The sequence below is a fragment of the Caloenas nicobarica genome, chromosome 4, assembly GCF_036013445.1.
Source record: "Caloenas nicobarica isolate bCalNic1 chromosome 4, bCalNic1.hap1, whole genome shotgun sequence".
Taxonomy (NCBI): Eukaryota; Metazoa; Chordata; class Aves; order Columbiformes; family Columbidae; genus Caloenas; species Caloenas nicobarica.
In genome coordinates, this window is record NC_088248.1 from 55,965,394 (window position 1) to 55,981,730 (window position 16,337).

Genomic DNA, 16,337 nt, shown 5'->3' on the forward strand with positions numbered 1-16,337 from the left:
ATTTAAATTCTTATGCCCAATCAGATATTCAGCCCGTTCTTAAAGTTTTGCATTTTATTTCTTTTTCCCAAATATGTGTATTGAATTCCATCATACCTTTTCTAAGGTCATTTTTTTTATTTTGATGCTCTGCTTAACCTTTGCTGTCTTGGTGTCATGTACTTAGAGTGTATTATTTATTATGTATTTTACTACATTAATGAAAGTGTTTAATAGAATTTGATCCTTGATGGTTTTCTCCTTTTGTTCCCTGTCACATTCCATTTGCTTCATCATCTTAATTTGTATTTATTCTCCTTCTTGCCTTAGGGATTTTTTCCAAGTCAATTATTACCCCTTAGGCACTTCCTTTTCTCTTGGGGATACTCCTCTCTTACTGAGCTCTCCTAAACACAATTGACTGGCTAGCTTTGCATTAGCACTCTACAGTGGATGCTCCTTGATCCACTTTCTTTAATTACAGTTGGGTTTTTTTTATGGTATATGACAAAGTTAATGTTTTACTGTTAGTCTTTACTCTGTTGTTTTAAAGCATATCCAGTATTATGCAATCCTGATGTGCAAAGCCAAACTGCTGTTTTTGTAGTGGTTCTTTGAAATGCAATGTGGGCAAACTGTTCAGGAAAGAAAAAAATTGTTCAGTGCAGGTGTTGCAAGACCAAATGCTAAAAGACAGACCTGATACTATATACAACTTTATTCCATGAGTAGTGTCCTACTTCCCTGAGGGAAATGTTGAATTGAATGAGAGTATTTGCCTGGCTATGTAAGAAGATGTACAAACATAGTGTAGTTCAGCTTTGTTTTTAGAGTGTTTGAACATACAGCTTCACTAAATTTTTTCGAAACTCAGGAATGTCAGACACACAACATATGATCAATGTCCCTCTGGTCTAATTCGACAATGGCCATAATCTACTGCTTCAGGAAAGAATTTCTATGGCATGCTGTGATGACATATTTTCCTAATGCAGAGTTGTTAGTGATACAGTTTGTCCTCAGAAGCGTGGCCTCTGAAGCATCCCCTAACGTAACCCTGGATGATATTCTTATTCATGTGGACATCTTAGGCCTGTGGAGCTTCACTATTGTCTCTGTCAGAGTCTTATTGTGGCAAATATAGTTTAGGGTTTTTTCATTTTTTCCCATCTTCCCCTTAACAAAAAATATCTGTCCTAAAGTGATCCCTTCTTACTATCATGAGTGTTATGAGTACATTAAAAAAAAAAAAAAAATCTGGTTTACTTCTTGCAGACACTATATTTTTCAAGTTTCTAAGTAATATCATGGGAGTGCAAACAAATGTGATTTGAGCTTGCACAAACACATGGAGTTTGCCCAGACCCCCAGTAATTGTTACAGACTGAGATTGTGCTCCACCTCATTACCACTCCCCTGCAAACATGAGGCTTGGATGGACAAAGAATGACCAGAAATTAGGTCTTTAATTGCCAACTGTCTTCAGTGCACTGGAACATCAAATTCCAGAATCTCTAAATTTCAGTTTTCTCAAACTATCAATAGCGTTGTTTTGTTTCAAGGCAAGTCACAAAACCACTCTCCTGTTTCACACTTTTGGAGTTGCTGTAATTCGGGCTATCTAGTAAGACTTAGAGAGGTTTTGTAGGATTTGAGATCCATCAAGTGCTGGTGATTAAATTGGAAATGTAGCTTACAAAGAGAAACTCATTGCAGAAAATAAAATTGGCTGCTATCCCATCTTAATTTTGAGTATAGTAAAAGAAGGAAGTCTGCAACAGATTTTGGAGCCCTGACAGCATCAATTAGGAGCACAAAAAATAAGTCAAAATTGTACTTTAGCAGACTACAAAAATATTGCAAGTGTAAAATTTGCCAGAATAAGCCTTCTGCTGTGGATTATCAACTCATTTGAAAGATTTCACTTGAACTTTTTTGACTTAGAGGTTGCAGACTAAGAGGTAAATTATATTTTTTCAGAGAAAAGGGGAGAACAGCATTCTTTAGTTGATTTTTTTTTTCTTGATTCAAAGTTTAAAATTCATGTGAAAGATAAATTCACCTTCTTTCATATCATACAGACTTTTATGGCAGCATTGTACCTCTATGTTTTTTCCTCTGCTTTATTTTATAATAAGGAACCCTTCTGTAGCCCAGGGGTGGACTTAGAGGGCTGTGGAGACACAACATGTTTTAAACTCCTTTTTGCAGTGTAACAGTGTGGTGGCAAAGAAGAAAAAAATGAATACTTGCCATCCCATTGCATGCCATCATATGTTTTCTAATTCTAAAATCATTATAACAAATGCATAGTTGAAGCACCTCGTGAAAGCATGTTCTCAAAGCATTTTTCTCTGTTACATGTAATCTCTATTCTCCCTGACTCGAGCATGTAGAAGACTGTAATAAACTGTCTGTCGAGGAATCAGCATTTTATCTGGTGTCACTGAGAGATTCTGTACTGTTTCACAGTCAGTAGCTGAACTTTAGCACAAGTGGAAGCAGCTTCTGAGAGCTATTTCCACCATTAGGTTTTTTTTTTTTTAAATAAAAAAATAAGTACTAATGGGTTGTATTGTAACAACAACCATCCTGGTGGCTTCTGGGGACTGCAGATGTACGGTAGTGCAACCGCATCCTGTCCTTCTTCTGCCACAGATATTTTTATTTCATTTCTCTGACCATGAATGGTGGAATCTTCCCTTATTGAACACATTCCATTGCTGAACACAACATTGAACCACTACCGTAAGAAAGATTTGGAGTTGTTTTCCACTTCTGATATTGGAGCCTGTACCAAGATATTACCAAACCTGTTAAAGCTGAAGTAGGGTTAATCAATTATGTGATCTATTTCCAATATTAATTAATCTAAGAATATACTGGTTCCTTGCACTTAATTTAAACTTCTTAACTTTTTTAATCTTAAAAAAAATCAGACTAATATTCTATATAATATAATTTTTTAATATTGCTCTTGCTCACCTATTTTTAGGTAACAGAATGTCCATTTACTGAATGAGTCTTCATATCCCAGACATTTGTTTATCTTCATCATGGACTAACATAATAAATTTATGTGTCAATTTTTTTAAAAAAAATCTTCTTATAGATTAAATAGGAATTAATAGAAATTAGCTCATATTTTTTAAAGTGTTAGATATGGAAATTTAGCTCAGCCAAGCCATATAGCAACATCTAGTGAGCTTTGTGGGCTTTTGAAGATTTTTTTTTTTTCCCATTCATGACTCGAATAATTAATATACAAATAAGTTGTTTAATTGTTTAAGTAGTTCAGAAATAGTTGACAGAAATGGATCAATTCTCATGGAAAAGAGCTGAGTGACCTAATCCAAATTGGATCATGTTTCAGCTGAAGGACGCATTTTTCTGTCCGTTTCGATGTACCAGTAATAATATTTTTGTTTTCTGCTCTGTACATCTCTACACAAAACTGCTAATGATAGTTCTTAAACAGAGTTTTCATATCTTTTACATCAGAGTTTGGTCCTGGCAGGGCCAACCAAGGTATCTAGGGATAACAAAAGGTCTGTGGTAAATACCTGATGTTCCAAGAGTCTCGGCGTGAATGTGGGGAAGAAAGCATTCAAGGAAAAGATGAAAATGTTTAGCTACCTTGACTTTAAACTATGGAAAAACACAGTAACATAAACGCAAATACTGCCTCCAAAAAGTTGTAACTGAAACATTTTCCCCTCCCCCCAAATTAAAATTGATATGGAAATCTAAAATGTAGTATAGAGAATCATTATGTTAGTAATATTTGAATGAAGTATAGGTGTTGATCTATAAATGAGAAAAGACAAAGCTATTTTAAAGCTGTTTTGTATCAAACATTGTGGTAGGCAATTGTGGTAGGTAATTGTGGTAGGCAATTCCCTTCTGAGAGGGACGGAGGGCCCGATATGCAGAGCTGACCCTCAGCATCGGGAAGTTTGTAGCCTACCTGGAGCTCGGATCAGGGACATCGCCAGGGCCCTCCCCAAACTGGTGCGCCCAACGGACTATTACCCCCTACTGATCTTTCAGACAGATGGGGAGGAAGCGGCATCCCGTAGTCTGAGGGGAATGAAGAGAGACTTCAAGGCCTTGGGACAAATGGTGAAAGAGTCTGGGGCTCAAGATATCTTCTCTTCCCTCCTTCCATTTTCGGATGATGATGTGGGACGGAATAGAAAAATTGAGTCCGTAAATGATTGGCTTCGGGACTGGTGCTACAGGCAGGGCTTTGGGTTCTTTGATAACGGCTGGTTTTATAAGACACCAGTCCGGTCAGTGATATGTGGGAAAGGTTTATCCCACAGGGGTAAAAAGATGCTGGGACAGGAATTAGCAGGGCTCATTTGCAGGGCTTTAAACTAGATTTGAAGGGGGATGGGGTTGTAGCTGGGCTTGCATCAGTGGGGCAGCACACTGGAATCAATAAAGACCGGGAGGCCCCCCAGGCCCCTAGGGTGAAATCGGTGTACTCGGCTCGCTCCCTGAAATGCCTGTACACCAATGCGCGCAGCATGGGGAATAAGCAGGAGGAGTTAGAAACTTGCGTTCGGTCAGGAGATTATGATCTGGTGGCAATTACAGAGACATGGTGGGACAGCTCACATGACTGGAATGTGGTCATGGATGGCTATGCCCTTTTCAGGAAAGACAGGCCAGCCAGGCGAGGTGGTGGAGTTGCTCTTTATGTGAGAGAGCAACTGCAATGTATAGAGTACTGTCCAGGTGCGGTTGAGGAGCAAGTTGAGAGTCTGTGGGTGAGAATTAAGGGGCAAGCTGGCAGGGGTGACACTGTTGTGGGAGTCTATTACAGGCCACCAGATCAGGGTGAGGAAGTTGATGAGGCCTTCTATGGGCAGCTGAGCGTGGCCTCACAGTCACAGGCTCTGGTTGTTATGGGGGATTTTAACTACCCTGATGTTTGCTGGAAGGACTACTCAGCCAGCCAGCCTCAGTCTAGGAGGTTCCTCCAGTGCATTGACGATAACTTCCTGATGCAAATGGTGGAGGAGCCGACTAGGAGAGGTGTGCTGCTGGATCTCGTCCTCGCTAACAAGGAGGGTCTGGTCGAAGCAGTAAAGGTGGGGGGCTGCCTTGGTTGCAGTGACCATGAGATGGTGGAGTTCAGAATCTCCTGTGGTGGGAGCAGAATACCGAGCAGAATTGCAACCCTGGACTTCAGCAGGGCCGACTTTGGCCTCTTCAAACAGTTGCTGGAGGGAATCCCGTGGGCAAGGCTGCTTGAAGGTAAAGGCGCCCAAGATAGTTGGTTAACTTTCAGGGACTGCTTCTACCAAGCTCAAGATCAGTGCATCCCGACGCGCAGGAAGTCAAGGAAGGGAGCCAGGAGACCTGCGTGGTTAAACAGGGAACTGCTGGGCAAACTCAAGTGGAAGAGGAGGGTTTACAAATCATGGAAGGAGGGGCTGGCCACTTGGGAAGAATATAAGGCTGTTGTCAGAGGATGTAGGGAGGCAACTAGGAAAGCTAAGGCCTCCTTAGAGTTAAACCTGGCGAGAGGGGTCAAGGACAACAGGAAGAGGTTCTTCAAATACATGGCAGATAAAACTAACACCAGAGGCAATGTAGGCCCACTGATGAACGGGGTGGGTGCCCTGGTGACAGAAGATACAGAGAAGGCAGAATTACTGAATGCCTTCTTTGTCTCTGTCTACTCTGCCGGAGGCTGTCCTGAGGAGCCCCGTACCCCTGAGGCCCCAGAGGAAGGCAGGGCAATGGAGGAGTCTGCCTCAGTTGATGAGGACTGGGTTAGGGAGCAATTAAGCAATCTGGACATCCATAAATCCATGGGTCCAGATGGGATGCACCCGCGGGTGCTGAGGGAGCTGGCTGAAGTCATTGCTGGACCGCTCTCCATCATCTTTGCCAAGTCTTGGGAAACGGGAGAGGTGCCTGAGGACTGGAGGAAAGCAAATGTCACTCCGGTCTTCAAAAAGGGCAAGAAGGAGGACCCGGGCAACTATAGACCGGTCAGCCTCACCTCCATCCCTGGGAAAGTGATGGAACACCTTATCCTTGGTGCCATCTTAAGACATATCAAGGATAAGAGGGTCATCAGGGACAGTCAACATGGCTTCACCAAGGGGAAGTCGTGTTTGACCAACCTCATAGCCTTTTATGAAGACATAACAAGGTGGATTGACGATGGCAGAGCAGTGGATGTGGTCTACCTTGACTTCAGCAAAGCATTTGACACCGTCTCCCACAGCATCCTCACGGCAAAACTGAGGAAGTGTGGACTGGATGATCGGGTAGTGAGGTGGACTGCAAACTGGCTGAAGGAGAGAAGCCAGAGAGTTGTGATCAATGGGGCGGAGTCTGGTTGGAGGCCTGTATCTAGTGGAGTGCCTCAAGGGTCAGTTCTGGGACCAATACTGTTCAATATGTTCATCAATGACTTGGATGAGGGAATTGAGTGTACTATCAGCAAGTTTGCTGATGACACCAAGCTGGGAGGAGTGGCTGACACGCCAGAAGGCTGTGCTGCCATCCAGCGAGATCTGGACAGGCTAGAGAGTTGGGCGGGGAAAAATTTAATGAAATATAACAAGGGGAAATGTAGAGTCTTGCATCTGGGCAGGAACAACCCCAGGTTCCAGTACAGGTTGGGGAATGACCTATTAGAGAGCAGTGTAGGGGAAAGAGACCTGGGGGTCCTGGTGGACAGCAGGATGACCATGAGCCAGCACTGTGCCCTTGTGGCCAAGAAGGCCAATGGCATCCTGGGGTGGATTAGAAGGGGGGTGGTTAGTAGGTCCAGAGAGGTTCTCCTTCCCCTCTACTCTGCCCTGGTGAGACCTCATCTGGAATATTGTGTCCAGTTCTGGGCCCCTCAGTTCAAGAAGGACAGGGAACTGCTGGAGAGAGTCCAGCGCAGGGCCACAAAGATGATTAAGGGAGTGGAGCATCTCCCTTATGAGGAAAGGCTGAGGGAGCTGGGTCTCTTTAGCTTGCAGAAGAGGAGACTGAGGGGTGACCTCATTAATGTTTATAAATATATAAAGGGTGGGTGTCACGAGGATGGAGCTAGGCTCTTCTCGGTGACAACCAACAGTAAGACAAGGGGTAATGGGTTCAAGCTGGAACACAAGAGGTTCCACTTAAATGTGAGAAGAAACTTCTTCTCAGTGAGGGTGACAGAGCACTGGAACAGGCTGCCCAGGGGGGTTGTGGATTCTCCTTCTCTGGAGACATTCAAAACCCACCTGGACGCCTTCCTGTGTAACCTCACCTAAGTTTTCCTGCTCTGGCAGGGGGATTGGACTAGATGATCTTTTGAGGTCCCTTCCAATCCCTAACATTCTGTGATTCTGTGAAACAGATTTTTACGTCTTTTAAAAGAAACAAGGGGTTAAAATATTGCCCCAACTAAATCTTTTAAACATAAAATGGCTAGAATGGCTTTGACAAGCTCATTAAAATTAATATGAACATTTCAATGGTACAGGTTAGCTGTCATAAATTATTCAGGAGAAGAAATTACGCCATTCAACAAAGCATGCATTTTTTATTGAAATACAAGCAAAATTTTAACTACCAGCTGATTTCCGTTTCACCCTGAATTACTACTTTTATCTTTTTGGGGTTTCATAACAAAATCAGTTATGATAAACACACCCTGTATTACAGCATTGTGGATCACTTAACTTTATTACATAGTGTAGCCATGGTTACCAGTCACTGGAAAAGAAAAGAGACAAAAGACTTGACAGCAGTGTATTCTCAGCCATGAAACCATAAATCAGGTTAATTTAATGTCTTTTTAGACATGAACTGGGGCTACTAGTTGCTTGTCATGTTTAGGTGTCTGTATGTGTGTCTGTGCATCTAAACAGTGCATATCATGACAAGGAGTGGCAATAGCCCACTTGCAGGATGAGGTGCATTGAGCAACTGGTATAGAAGGTATGTTGATGACTCCTGTCCAGTCTATATCTGTATATCTAGGAACACAAAAATGGACAGAGAATTCCCCTCCTTGTGACTTCAGTTCTCCACTGTTGGAGAATGCTCTTGTAAAATCTTCCATGAACTTTAAAAAATGCATTCTAAAATGTTTTGGATATTGTCTTCTATTAATCCTGCTGGAAGGTTGTGATGATTAGGAAAGTACTTCTAATTCCTAATCTATATTTATGTATATGTTCAGGAATTAGTACTGCGTTTATCTAACTGAATATAATTTTTTGAAGTCATCCACGGTTTTCCTTTTCTCTGGCTAGAAAAGCTTTTTTTGGTTTCCTTTGGAGATCTCTTCTCCTTTTCTGTGATCTTTTAACTATTCCTTCTCTGCAGAAGGGCTTGGCAGAGAGAATCAGCACTTTAAGTTCATTCTTTTTGAGCATACGTGAGCAGAATGATGCACCATGCTGCAGAGGAGGTCTCCTCAACCTTTTCTAGATTGGCATTGACAGTTTGCTGCCCCCTTAGAAATATTTTCTCAGTATATACTGGGACCGTATTTACTTTTGGCATCACAATGATTAGAAAAACCTGAAGCTCTTGATTAAAACTCACAGTGCTTATACAGTATGTAATGAGTGAAGACTCCCAAGCAAAGTCTGAGGGCAGTAGTTGAGTAGAAATGGTTCAGTAAACCTATAGTAGCTTTGTTGATGTTGCTGACTCGATGTAGTTTTACCTTGTGACCTTCCTTGTTTTGTTCTAAACCACTCAGCTCAGTGAACAGCTTTTTGATAGCATTTGTTTCTGGAAGATTTCAGACGATGGCCAATGCAGTTAAAAAATAGCAGAAGGCTTTCAGTGTTTACTTGCAGACTGACAAAAATCTAAAACTTCTAGGAGTTTCTGTGTGTGTAAACAGAGAGATGAGCTAAAATATTCTTGAAATAATTTGGATTTAGTTTTATAAGTACCATAAAATCTGTTATTGTATCAACTTAATTTAGTGCTTGACAGACATTTTCTGAAAAACTTCCAGATTTTTTGTAGCATCTTGTTTTCTCTGAGGATTGACATTTCATCAGAACTCCATAAGAAAAAAAAAAAGAAAAGAGAGTATAAACTGGCTATCTCCATTAGGGATCATTCCTTCACCTGAAAAGTTTGCTAGTTTTTGAAAATGTTTTGAAGTATATGAAACAGTAAACTCTTCTGATATTGTTATGAGCTAATATAATAATTTCCTCTTTCTAGATGATCTTAACAAAGTATTACTTTTAACACTTAGAAAGAAAGCATTCTTATTTCTGATTGCATAATATCTGCATCTTAAGTGATTTACATCCCTTCGCCTCAAAAGACTCTAAAAGGGGGTAGCTCATTGAGAGACAAGTGAATAATGAACAATCTTTCAGGAATTTCTCTTCCATTATCTTACTGAAATGTCTTTATATATTGATCTCAGGTTTGAAAACACTAGAAATAGGATCTTTGTAGAAGCTCTTCTGCGACATCTGCTGGCTACATTGGCACTGCCAGGATAATGCTGGCATGTAGTAGTAATAGTAGTAATAATAATAATAATAAAAGCCCATCTGGAACCTTTTCACTCTGTTAAACTCTTTCAGCTTCTGCTATGTAATTAGTCTGCTCTGGCTATAATCTAACCAAAGGCCAAAATTAAAATGGTTGATAACATGGATTCCCCATCCCTGGAATTGTTCAAGGCCAGGTTGGATGGGACTTGGAGCAACCTGGTCTAGTAGATGGTATCCCTGCTCATGGCAGAGGAGTTAGAACTAGATGGTCTCTAAGGTCCCTTCCAAGCCAAACCATTCTATGATTTATGGAAGTCATACTATCAAAATTGGACTCCTAAATAGAGTGCAATGATGGTAAAGGTTCTATATGGATTTTAAAGTACTTCAACAAGTTGAAGAGCCATCATTTTTTCACTTAGGTAGCTGCAGCACAAAAGGTCTTAAAAGGAACAATGATGTGGTAGGTTTTCAATGGACAAAAAAAGGTCAGTTAGATCCAGGCATGTAAGAACCTGTATATGGCTTTGGAAAAATCTTCTGTTGAGGCGATGTACCTGCTGTGATATCAAGAATTTATACATGTAGTGAGGACTTCAAAAGCATATGATTTTTTTACTGAAAGACTAAGAATAGGGTCTCAATAGTAATGACAGTGTTGCCTTTCATTTATCTATAGATAAGGACAAAGTCTTACACTTGCATAACATATTATAGAATAATTTTTCTTATATCTATGATACTTTCATTGTTCAGGAAGAAAGGATGAAATGTGGACTCTGCCTCTCTATTTTTGTGAGCTTTACTATGATTTATTACAACATTACAGTAGATTGCTAATTTATAAGCCTTTTGTTAACTTATAATAATATATGAGAAAATTTTTTTCGTATTAGTCTGTATTAACAATGGGAGCTCTTCAAGTTGCCACATTACAAATGAAGTTTTATTAAAACAAGACATTAATAAAGTAATAGAAGGACTAAGGCAATGTTTTTCAGTTTATCAGAATCTTGTAATGATACAGGCTGTTGCAAAAGCTGAGCTGGGTCTTTGGGAGAGGGAATGTTTGGGATTTTTTTTTTTTTCTGTAGATTATGTTGTTGTGACGACTGAGAAAGACCATTTAGTGTTTCCTGGGAGAAGATGAAATACAATATGAGGAAACCACCTTAAAATTGCACTTTCTGTTTTAGAGTTTATCTAGTAATCATATTAATGACTTTTTCTGAAGAAACAGATTATGTCTATTCATAAGGAAACTTGTCATTCATTCTTTTCAGCTTCATAACATTCATTTTGTACGATAATATTCAACTCAATTTCGTATGAGCTGAAAGAGGTGTGTTTGCTCTTTTCCAAATGTCTACACTACCTAGTATTATTAGGAGATGTCCTAAATATAATTTTGGAGCATCATGCAAAGACTTTATTTCTACTGATACCTAAATAATGATTGCATATTTAATGGGTAGGTAGAGTCATTAGAGAAAATATTCTAACATCTCCATGAAAAAGGAGACTTTGAAGGAGTCTCAGAACAGGCTGATACCTGGTATTCGTTATTCACACATACATTCAAGATCTTCTACTGCTTAGAACCAGAGGAATTGCAGATAATGTGTTTCTTTGGTTGACACCTTCTCTGAGATTCACCAGAGATGCTCAAGGAATTTTTGTTGTGGAAACATGGAAATAAAGGAGTGGTTTCAACTGGGCTATTTTCTGCCAGGTTCCTGAGTGCCCCTGCCCATTCAGGGGTTTAGCTTGCTGCACTTAAGATTCACATAAATGAGTTGTTGGAAAGAGCTGGAAGGAACTTCTACTCTGGCCATTTCATTTCACTTGGGAGCAGCTTTTAAGCTGGTATTCTTGTGCTTGAAGATGACTTTGCTACAGATAGTTATTTCTGTGAAAATGGTACTTTTCCCAGTACTATAGAAATGATAAAATAATTCATTTTTACAAGGGGCTTGTTGGATGGGATATTGATTAAATGCCATCTTTTTTTTTTTTTTTAATTAAACCCATTTGTTGTATTCAACAGCCTACTGATCCTGCTTATTGAGCCCTGTTTCACTAAGAGAATTTTTATTTTAAATGTTGAATATGCAAAGTCTGCTTTATACCTTTGCACTTCATCAGCCTCGGATACTGTTGGCAACCTATGCTGTAACAATGACAGAAAAGGAATACTCGTGTTTCTTCCTTTCTTTTTCTGCTTCAGTATTTAAATAATTACCATCTCTACTCAATCAGCCAAGTTGTAGTTGTCTAACTGACTTCTTTACGAGCAACTGGCTTCTGATCTCAGCTCCTTTTCTGTACAGTTGCCTTCTCTGTTCAGAAATAAAACACAGCATCACCTGTTATTTACGAGTAGAAAACATACCCATTCTAAGCAATAAAGCTCAGATTTTTCTCTCAGTACTGCATATTTTTTTCAGCCAATGAAAACACATAGCACAGAAGCAGATTTGTCCCGTACAGAGCCACGAAGATGATTAAGGGAGTGGAGCATCTCCCTTATGAGGAAAGGCTGAGGGAGCTGGGTCTCCTTAGTTTGGAGGAGACTGAGGGGTGACCTTGTTAATGTTTACAAATATATAAAGGGTGGGTGTCACGAGGATGGAGCTAGGCTCTTCTCGGTGACAACCAACAGTAAGACAAGGGGTAATGGGTGCAAACTGGAACACAAGAGGTTCCACTTAAATATGAGAAGAAACTTCTTCTCAGTGAGGGTGACGGAACACTGGAACAGGCTGCCCAGGGAGGCTGTGGAGTCTCCTTCTCTGGAGACATTCAAAACCCGCCTGGACGCCTTCCTGTGTAACCTCACCTAGGTGTTCCTGCTCTGGCAGGGGGATTGGGCTAGATGATCTTTCGAGGTCCCTTCCAACCTCTAACGTTCTGTGATTCTGTGATATAGACCACATTCTTTGCTACAGTTTGATTGCAGTTCAGTGAGTGTAAATCTCACTGAGGGAACCCTTTCGTTTAGGATACAAGATTTGATTGAATGAAAAGCAAATGACAGCTTTGATGCTATATAAGAAACTGGATTTTCCATAGCAATGGTTCAGTCATTTCAGCCTGTGACTGGCACTTGCTGTTTGGAAAGAACCAGACTAGTCAGATATCCTTCCTTCTTTAAGGCTTGAGGGTCATCTCAATTGACAACCCACTGTTCCTCCCTTTTTGACAAGGTCTTTTTGGATTCTGCTACAGCTTGATTTCAATTTACTTTAGCCATGAAGAACTACATTTTGGGATCTTATTGTTGCTGATGTCATAGTTGTGTTGCACAGAAGGCCACATTTTGGTCTGAAACCTGTTTTGTTTGGAGGTTTAGTTTATGTCCTATGAACTTTAGAGGGGACAAAATCCCTTATCTGACCAAAAAAAAAAGAAAAAGAAAAAAGAAAAATGTGTCTGTATATACATCTTTTGATTGAGACCTAACATGAAGGAAAACCCCCATATTCCCTCCTCCTGCCAGAAGTCCCTGAGGCCAGGGAGACCTAGACAAGGAGGGTGCTTCTGTGGACATCTGGTAGACAAAGAAAACAAAGTAGGCAGGAATAAACTTGTTTGTTTTGCAGGCATTCTTCATATAATTTTTTGTTAAAATGTGCACTTAAAATATGCTTTTTGATTAAAACGGGGGTTTTTTTGTGAGCTGAGAAAGTGTGTGCTCAATGTTACCCATGCTCTTCCAGGAATAATGTGGAAGTGGGAACAAGAGGTGTGAAGGTTTCCCAGAGCGGCAAGTGGAGAAACCCCCAGGATGAGGCAGAATTGGTGGAGGACATGAGGAGGGAGAGGAACACAGTAAAAGCACATCACCAACCAGCTCAGCTCTGCGGGGCCACAGCAAGAATAGTTACTAGTTTCAGACTGTAAATAAGAGTTACTGCAAGACAAGAAAAATAACTAGCAGGGCTAAAGCTTACCTCCTCAGAGGAGAACATGATTGTTATATTAGAAATGGTTGTTAATTTTAAAATCTACCTTACTAGTCTTTTCCCAATCTTTAATAAAATACATGGTTTATTTAGTCACTTGATTAGTGTTTGCTACCAATAAAACAGAGCTTTTGACATAAGCAAATTTAATACAATTTTACCATTCCGTTAATGTGAAAAATAATCTCAAATTCCTGGGAAGAGAAAGCTGAATGCAGTTGTTCCTGTTGTATAGATGTTACTGAAATGCCCACAATTCTTGCTGCTTTGCATTAATGTTAATGACAATGTACAGTGTAATTTACTTTTTAGTCATTTAGTTAGGTCTTTAGTTTTTAGCAGTGTTTTATTCACATATTTTTCACCACGTGAAAGGCATTATATTTTTCTTAGACACAGACGCCATCTTGTGGCAGAATGTCAATAGTTGTATTAAAATACTTTTATTCTAGATCAAAAAATGAAGTCAAAATTTTTACAATATTTCCAGTATTATTTGTAGTATCATCATACATTGAAGCAGGATTGTAATATATGCACATTCTGACAAGATCTACTGAGCATGCAGCAGAATCACAGAATGATAGGGATTGGAAGGGACCTCAAAAGATCATCTAGTCCAATCCCTCTGCTGGAGCAGGAACACCTAGGTGAGGTTACACAGGAAGGTGTCCAGGCGGGTTTTGAATGTCTCCAGAGAAGGAGAATCCACAACCTCCCTGGGCAGCCTGTTCCAGTGCTCTGTCACCCTCACTGAGAAGAAGTTTCTTCTCATATTTAAGTGGAACCTCTTGTGTTCCAGCTTGAACCCATTACCCCTCGTCTTACCATTGATTGTCACCGAGAACAGCCTGGCTCCACCCTCATGACACCCACCCTTTATATATTTATAAACATTGATGAGGTCACCCCTCAGTCTCCTCTTCTCCAAGCTAAAGAGACCCAGCTCCCTCAGCCTTTCCTCATGAGGGAGATGCTCCACTCCCTTAATCATCTTTGTTGCCCTGCGCTGGACTCTCTCCAGCAGTTCCCTGTCCTTCTTGAACTGAGGGGCCCAGAACAGGAAACAATATTCCAGATGAGGTCTCACCAGGGCCGAGTAGAGGGGAAGGAGAACCTCTCTCGACCTACTAACCACCCCACTTCTAATACACCCCAGGATGCCATTGGCCTTCTTGGCCACAAGGGCACAGTGCTGGCTCATGGTCATCCTGCTGTCCACCAGGACCCCCAGGGCCCTTTTCCCTACACTGCTCTCTAATAGGTCATTCCCCAACCTATACTGGAACCTGGGGTTGTTCCTGCCCGGATGCAAGACTCTGCACTTTCCCTTGTTATATTTCATCAAATTTTTCCCCGCCCAACTCTCTAGCCTGTCCAGATCTCGCTGGATGGCAGCACAGCCCTCTGGCGTGTCAGCCACTCCTCCCAGCTTGGTGTCATTCAGCAAACTTGCTGATAGTACACTCCATTCCCTCATCCAAGTGGTTGATGAATATGTTGAATAATACTGGTCTTAGTACTGACCCTTGAGGCACTCCACTAGATATAGGCCTCCAAATAGACTCTGTCCCATTGACCACAACTCTCTGGCTTCTTTCCTTCAGCCAGTTCGCAGACCACCTCACTACCTGATCGTCCAGACCATGCTTCCTCAGTTTAGCAGCAAGGATGCTGTGGGAGACGGTGTCAAATGCTTTACTGAAGTCAAGACAGACCACAGCCACTGCTCTGCCATCATGTATCCACCTCGTTATGTCCTCATAAAAGGCTATGAGGTTGGTCAAGCACAACTTCCCCTTGGTGAAGCCATGTTGACTGCCCCTGATGACCCTCTTATCCTTGATATGTCTTAAGATGGCACCAAGGATATGTTGATTCCTAAAGAGAAGGAACTGATGACAAAAGATGTGATAGCAAAATGTGTCAGGGCACTGAGAAAAAGTGTGATAATGTTTTCCACTAATAAGTAGCCAGTTTTGATTAAAAAAAAAAAAAAATCTTTATTTGTAGAAAATAAAAGAAAGTATGATTATGTCACAGTCAAGGACTTAAATTCCTCATATATTCTATCTTGCAATTAAAAACAGATAATCCTACAGGATGAGATTTACTGACTAGAATAATCAAACTAATTAATACAATTCCTCTTTATCTTTCGCAATGCAGTTTTCTCATTTATAGTAGTAATTTGGAAATGTTGCAAATATATGATCACTGAAAAGAAAATATCCAGACTAACACTATGTATCACAATTAAGATTTGTCAGCAAGACATACAGAGATTGTAAATAGTCTAAATACTAATAAAGTCTAGATTAATAACATTTAGATTAATATTTAAATTTTGTATTATTAAAGTGGTGAGGGGAGGGGTTGAAAGAGGAAAATAATTGGTGCATTGAATCCAGAAGAATAACAATACCTAAAAACTAAGTATGCACAGGCGGCCTTGAAGAAAGAGCTGCATCTGTTGCACATTACTGGAACAGCAGGGAAATCGCACAAATGTGACAGCCTGTGTAATCACAAATTGATATTTGTGCATGCAAATACCAGGCAGTCAACTTTGTCCCAGAACTGTGTGATTCACTGGCCCTTGCCAGCTACTTTGAGCTTTTAACAGAAATCTCAGTTTAGCATTTAGAGAAATTTTTGATGTCTTGTATGAAGTGAACTGCAATATAGCAGCAAGTAACAGAAGACTGGAAATTAGAATATTATTTCAGTAGAAATGCAGTTATAAAAGTCCAACCCTTCTATTGCTCTGACTTTTAAAAATTAGGGTAGTCTTACTTTGCATTCTGGAAAGAAATCAACTTTTAGAGACTGGAATATACGGCCAAGGATTGCACAAATACACCTGGTTTATCATCGGTACCTTCAATACAATAACTCAGTATAATGAATAAAA